The following is a 7,701-nucleotide window of genomic DNA, read 5'->3' as shown; positions in this document are numbered from 1 at the left end:
TCTCTTTCTTTTTGAGTCCTCTCTGATTTCTGGTCAAAGGTCTACATATGATGACAATAATAATCACAATAATCATGATAACACTAAAAAGAAGTTAGCATTCATCTAATCTCATTATGTGCTGGACACTGCACTAGGAACCTTATATACATCATCTCTAATTTTCACAACCTAATGAGACCTAGTTTTACAGATAAGGAAACTAAGCTCCCAGCACTGGCTGGTGGCAGCCAGGGTTCTCCCACACACTCCTACCCGTCCTCTGTGCCTGCGGCAGTGCGGGGGCCTCGGTTCTGGGCCATTTCACACCTGCTGTCTCTCTGAGGTGGAGGAAAGGAGGTGGGAGAGAATTGTTGCGGGAAAAAGCGGCCCCCACCCGCCACAGAGACTCGTGGCACTGCAGAGAAGCAAGGGCTCCAGAGCGCAGCTCCCAGCACTGAGCCCTCACTGCTGGTGCACAGGGTGGTCTGGGCTCCCCCAGGAGCCACGGGAAGTTCGAGCTGGTGGAGTCCACATCATCTGAGGGCGGGAGCAGCTCTTACTTCATCTCCTTCGTGTCTGCACTTCTAAGCCCACCTGAAAATAGGGTCGGCAGGTGGGATGGTGGAGCCAGACACGGGTTCTCGAAAGCAGATCCAATACAGATGTGCCTGCAGGTGGTGTAGTGGGGAGTGCTGTCAGGAGTAACACCTGGAAGGAATCAGGGAGGCAGGGTTGAAAGAGAGGAAGATAAGCCAGGGTGCAAAGGCAAGAGGCCTCGGCAATCCCATGTGGAATTCCACACCAGGACGGCCCTGTAGGCACATCCCGCACTGAGGGGTGAGCAGCCTCCGAGCTGCTCCTGGGAGGGGCCACTTGGGTGAAGCAGCTGCTGTCAACCAAAGGCACCTCCAGGGGAGGTCTTGGCTGGGAGCTCTCAGGAAGCAGCATCCCAGACTCCCCCGTGGGGCCAAAGGTTGCAACCACTGAATCAGAGGGCAGAACTGTGGTTCACCACACGACCCAGGTACTTGTAAGTTTGGTGTTTATAGCTTCAAATCTTTAAAAAATATTTTTTTTAATAGTAAGTGATGAAAAATGCACATTACATTTAAAACAGCAAAATGTAAAATACAGATTTTTTTTTTTTTTTTTTTTGGCAAGAAGGTCCAGGGAGTCATCAATGCAGATCCCTCCACTGCAGAGCACCCTGGCTCCACACCCAGCCCCCCACAGAGCAGGCCAGCACCTGCCAATGAGCAGTGTGCCTGCCCCTCATGAGCTAAGGACCAGGGTGACAATCACGCCCAGCTGAGATCAAGGATTAGCAAATCAGCATGGCCCCAGACTGCAGACACTACTGAAGCACTGCAGGCACAAGTTCAGTCCCTGTGCTGTTTTCCTAGGTGAGCAGAGAGTGCAGGCTCTCATTGCCATTCAGCCTTGCTCATCCATCAATATGGGAAGTTAAGATGAGAGCCGATTTGCCATGCCACCCCATCAAACACCAGCAAATCAACACTCGCATACCACCTCTCTTAGGATCCTCATGGCTGCCTCGTCTTCTCTTGGAATACACTGTATTTCCTTACTGCTCTCCCAGAAGACTGGATTTTTTTTCAAGTCAATCCAAACCCTGCCCTAAATGGGCACCTGCTTGAAAACAGCCCTGAGGAGGCACTGGCTTGACCCCACCGTCGTCCCTGTAGCTGATTCTGCAGCAGCTGCCCTGGTTCCCAGTGCTCTGCATTGGAAATGCATTGTCAATGCTTTAACCAGCACTCATTCTTCTGGATATTTTCACTGGTATAGAATTTTTGGTTGGCCATCATCTTTCAGCATTTTAAGGATATTGTTCCACTGTCTTCCAGCTTCCATGGTTTCTGATAAGAAATTTAAGTTGTTCAAATTATTATTTCCTGCATGTAATGCAGTGCTTTTCTTTGCTTGCTTTCATGATGTTTATTTATCTTTTATTTTTAGTACTTTGACTATAGTGTGCCTTGGTGTGATTTCCTTCAAGTTTATTCCGCATGGGGCTCTCTGACCTTCAATCTGTACACCTGGCTTTCAGTTCAGCATGTCTGGCCATACTTCCTTCAGATTCTACACCAATCTCTTTCTTCTGTCTTTTTAGGACTCTACTGTCATAAATGTTAAGCTTTTGATATTTCCCCACGGGTCTATTTATTTTCTATTCAATCCTTTTTTCTCTGTTTTTTAGATTGAATACTTTCTATGACTTAATCTTCAAGTTCACAGACTATAAGTTCCATGACCTCCATTGTGCTATTGAGCCCCTCCAGTGATTTTTTTAATATCAGAAATTGTATTTTTCAGTTCTAACATTTCCATTTGGTTGTATTTTATAGTTTCTATTTCCCTGATGAGGCTTTTCTGTCATATCAAGAATGTTTGCCTTTACCTCAGGATACGTGATTAAAGTAGGTTCTTTCAGTTCTTTCCCTGATAATCTCAACATCTTCCTCATTCTGGTTTGAAAACTATCAACACTACATTTCCTTCAGAATTACTTACATGTTCCTGGTTCTTTTCATGTTGAGTAATTTTTCATTGTATCATGAATGTTATGAATATTATGCTCTGAGAATCTGGGTCCTGGTAAAATTTTCTGGAGAATCCCATTGTAGTTTTGTTTTGTTTTGTTTTGTTTTGTTTTAGCAGGCAGCCAACCAAACTGCATTCAGACCCCAAGTTTTTGTCCCCTTCTATAGACTCTGGTTCCAATAGCCATTCAGTTTTCAAAGTCTTTGCTAGTTTGGTTTATTTCATGCTTGCACCTCTGAGAGATTGGTCTAGGACTCAGGCACTGGTTTATATCAAGTTCAGCTCTCCAGTTCTTTGCTTCGCTGCTTTGAGACTGTTTCATGTACCACAGTTCAGTTGTGAGTCCAGGAATTGTGTTGTTTCATACAAAAGCTTAGGGAAATCCCTTTCTTCAACTCTTTTCTTTCAAGATTTCCCCTCATTCTTTGGCTGCCAGGTGCCCTCTTTCTCAACCATTTAGCTTAAGAAATAGGGTTTTTCTCAGAATTTTGTTTAACCCTGCCACTTCGTAATTCCATTCAACTGGGGCAGCCTCAGGGAGAAATGGTGAGGGAAATACCAAGGATTCCTTCATACTCTTTGGATCTTAGTGTCCCCTTTTCTTAACTCCTCTGTTGAGGAAAACAGGGTTTGTGTGCCTGTGGCATGGCGACTCTCCACACACTTCAACTCCACGCCCAGGGTGTCCCCAGGGTGGGGCCTCAAGGACACAGAGAGGGATTTTTGCAGAGTGAATTCCCCTTGTACTCCAGCTTCCAGGGGCCCCTTCTCACAGGCATCCAGCCAGAAATACAGGTTTTGCTGTCAAAGTTCTTGCTGCTTGTACCAATATGCTGCTTCACACTCTGGCCACCCTCATGTGTGACAATAAAAGAGGGGAAAAAAATGGAGAAACGCTCTGCTATTTCAGGGTATGCGTCATGTTGCACTCTGTTTCCCAATGTGTCTGCCATGGTTAATTTTCACAGTCTTCAAGCAGTTGATTTCAGTGTTTTGTCTAGAGTTTTTAGTTGTTATCAGTGAGAAAAAGAAATTGTAGCAGCTTATTCCATCTTGGCTGGTACCAGAGGTCCTATGGGGAGATAACTTACTACAAATCCAAATTTATAATTGACACAGAGATAGGTAAGTATTCAATTTACCAATTTCACTTTTGGTCATTTGTGTCTTTGAAAAGTGTTTTCATTTCATCTAGATTACAAAATTTATTGGCATAGAGTTGCTCATAATATTCGCTTATTGCCTTTTAACTGTCTTATCTATAGAGATCTTTTCCTTTTGTTCCTGTTATTGGTAATTTGAGTTTCTTCTGTTTTTACCCACTCCATTGACTAGTCTAACTGAAGGTTCATAAATTCTTACATAACCAGTTTTTGTTTCATTGATATTTATTTTAGTTTTGATTTTAATAATTTCTACTCCTCTTTTTATTTATTTTTTCTTCTTACTTTTGGCTTAGTTTTCTTTTCTCTTACTAATAAGGTGGTAACTCAGATTACTGGATGTAGACTTTTTTTCTAAAATATGAATTTAAATCTACAAATTTCCCTCAAGTTACTATTTTTGCTGCATCCCATAAATATTGACATGCAGTTTTATTATTTAGCTAAAAATATTTTCTGATTTTCTATTTTACTCATGGATTATTTACAAATGTGTTGTTTAATTTCCACGTATCTGGGGACATTCCAGTTATAGTTATGCTGAAGCTCTTTAACTTTGTTACAGTCGAGAGCATACTCTATGTGACATCAATCTTCTTAAATCTGATGAGACTTGTTTTAGGCTCCAGAATCTGGCACCTGCTGGAGCAGCACACACAAGTGAAAAGAATTTGTATTCTGCTGCCGTGGGTTGTAGTGCTCTACAAATATCAGTAAACTCAAGGTCAATAGCGGGGGTTTTTCGGTTGTTTTGTTTTGTTTCGAGACAGAGTTTCTTTCTTGTTGCCAAGGCTGGAGTGCAATGGCATGATCTCGGCTCACTGCAACCTCCGCCTCTCGGGTTCAAATGATTCTCCTGCCTCAGCCACCCAAGTAGCTGGGATTACAGGCATGCACCACCACGCCCGGCTAATTTTTGCATTTTTCGTAGGGGCGAGGTTTCACCATGTTGGCCAGGCTGGTCTCAAACTTCTTACCTCAGGTAATCCAGGTGCCTCAGCCTCCCAAAGTGCTGGGATTACAGGTGTGAGCCACCACACCTGGCCAATAGTGTTTTTTAGTTATTCTTTTTTTTTGATCTTTTGTCTAGTTCTTCTATAAATTGCTGATACGAGGTTTAAAGTATCCAGCTCTGTGGAATTTTCCATTTCTCCTATATTTCTATCCATTTTTCTTCATGTATTTAGAAGCTCTATTATTAGATACCACACATTTATAATTATTGTGTTTGCTGACTAAATGAACCTTTTGTTATAAAGTGTTCTTTATCTCTGGTAATGTTTTTGTCTTAATATCTATTTTTCTGATATAAATATACCCGTTTGAGCCTGTTATGCTTTATACTTGTGTGGTATATCTTTTCTTGAATCTATTTACGTCAACCTATCTGTGACTTTATATTTAAAGTAGATTTCTTGTAAGAAGCATAGAGTGGGGTATTGCATTTGTATTCATTGGAGAATCTCTTCTCTTCATTGCAATGTTTAACATGATGTGAGGTGATGTAATTCGATATAACATTTGGTGGAATATGGTTACATTTGACTCTACCATTTGAGAACAGTAGTTCCCTCTTATTGGAAGTATTGATTTCTGTGGTTTCAGTTCCCTGCAGTCAACCACGATCTGAAAATAGGTGTGTACAGTACAATAAGATATTTTGAGAGAGAGAGAGAAATCACACATCACTTTTATTATAGTATATTGTTATTTGTTCTATTTTATTATCAGTTATTGTTGGTAATTTCTTACTGTGCCCAATTTACAAATTAAGCTTCACTGTAGGTGTGTGTGTACAGAAAGAAATATTGTGTATCTAGGGCTTGGTACTCTCCACTGGGGGTCTTGGAACGTCTTCGCCACGGGTAAGGGGAACCACCGCGTTTGTTTCCTATCCATTCTTTCTGGGTTTTGTTGTTGTTATTCCTCTCTTACGTGCTTCTTTGGGTTGTTTAAACACCTCTCATGGGAACTTCAGCGAGATTTTAAGTCATCTGGATAGCCCAGAAAATAAGATAATCCCAGATTGCCAACTCTATTAGGTGCCTGGAAAAAGGAAGAGAAAATTATCACTGGAGGAAGATAACATTATATAAGGCCTCATAGTATTTCTACAAATACATATATGGCATACACATACACACAGATGTATATATACATATATATGAAAAATATATGCTAATCAATATCAGATAACAACAGTGAAAATAATACTCATGACATGAGCAGAATAGGCAATTCATCCCCCACCTTCCTTCTTGCTTAATTGGATTTCAAAGTCAGAGCCTCCTCAGGACCCCAGGTTAGGGTCACCTAAACCACCTCAGGGACATTAGCTGCAAGAAGACTTAGAGGACGGAGTTTAGGTTTCACATCCCTGAGCTTCTGGACGGTTCCTGAAAAGGAGTTGGTGTGGACACTGCACAGCCTCCTGTTGCCCCCAACAAATCCCTCGTCTCCTAGCAGATGAAGCCTCTAGATAACCCCACTCTGCTCCCTGTAATGATGGAATGGTCCCGGGTGCATCCTTTAAAACACGCCTGGAGCAGATCAGCACATCCTCATGGCAGGAAAATAAGGACGCAAATGCAATCCTGCAACCAGAAAGACTGCACTCTATCTGGGAAAGACACTACATTTAGAAAAGCTCCGATTTACACAAAAGATCTGATCGTTGTAAGCATGATGATGAAAAGCGGCTCACCCTAATGGGAAGTGGCTCCGTTTGAATTAACTCGTACAGCCGGGTCCCATTTCCCGACGGAGTGTTAGCTGCAGTTGGAAGCTAGAAGTCAACATTTTCCATGCACGGAAGTCTCTTGGGCACCAAAAGTCTAGAAACCGCTCCCCGCTGCTTCTAGTATGCACAGGGCTCCCTCCGTCATTGTGAAATCAGGAATTTGATTGTGAGTGTGCCTGCAGGTCCTTTCTTGTCCGGTGCAGGGATCCTTTTTCTCGTGATGACAGAGAGCAGGTGCCTGAGGCTGCGTGTCCACTGCATGTCTGGCCGGTCTCAGAGGCATGGGCTGCAGGCACTTCACGGGTATTGCTTGTGTCATGGCAGCAACTTCAGATCAGGCCTTTGAACCAGAGTCTGTCATTCTGGTGGGCCTTGGAGTGAGTCAGTAGCTATTACTCATTAAACAAAAGGAGTCTTCTGTGAGCTGACGGCTTCTTCGGTGTCTGATGGAGGGGCTGCTGTGGAGACCAGGAGCATCCGAACAGGCTGGTTCTGGTAGGCACGAAAGTTTCAGAAGAAAGAATTTCAAAAGATAAAAATGTTCACAGCATAAACAGAGAATAGCAAGCACACGCGTGCCACCCCACATGCAGAAGTCACACAAAGCTGGTCAGGTTTCATATGCTCCTCGTGTTCCATTGAACACCTCGTCTGGAGTGGGCAGGAGGCTCCCTCGGGTCTCTCTCCATCTGATGATAAACCCCCCAGAGCGGGGGTACAGCTCTTTTCCACTTCTTTGCAAGTCTACGTGGCATTTACGAGTCAACCCAGTCATAAAGTAAGCAAGTCTCCAACCATGGGGTAGCCTCCGGTGTCTAGTCACAGTTAACCATTATAGCCTCTCTAGGCCGTGGCCATAGCCATGGGCTCACTGATGGTGGTGAATATTAGCAACCCATATTTCCGTAGAGGTTTGCAGTCGGTAAAGTCTCATCCTCATCTCCACGGTAGATGATTATTGTCAATACAGGGAAATAGGCCCTGAGAGATTCAGTCAACTGCCCGAGACAGTAGGCAGAACAAGTGGTAGCCAGTTTCTGTCTCTCTCAGTTCAGAGCTCTCAGCGGTGCCCCACCCGGCCCCCTCCGTCCCAAGCAGAGGCCACACATCCCACTTCGGTGGCCGTATCATTCTCAGGGTGGAAATTTTGGAACTTGTAACACTCCATGGTCACTTGGCTATATTTACTGAAACTGACTGTTGTTAAGTCTACTTCAATCCAGATCATAACTCAGATATATCAGAGGAATC

Source organism: Macaca nemestrina, chromosome 16 (genome assembly GCF_043159975.1).
Source record: "Macaca nemestrina isolate mMacNem1 chromosome 16, mMacNem.hap1, whole genome shotgun sequence".
In the NCBI taxonomy this organism is placed as follows: domain Eukaryota; kingdom Metazoa; phylum Chordata; class Mammalia; order Primates; family Cercopithecidae; genus Macaca; species Macaca nemestrina.
This window is presented reverse-complemented; position numbering follows the sequence as displayed.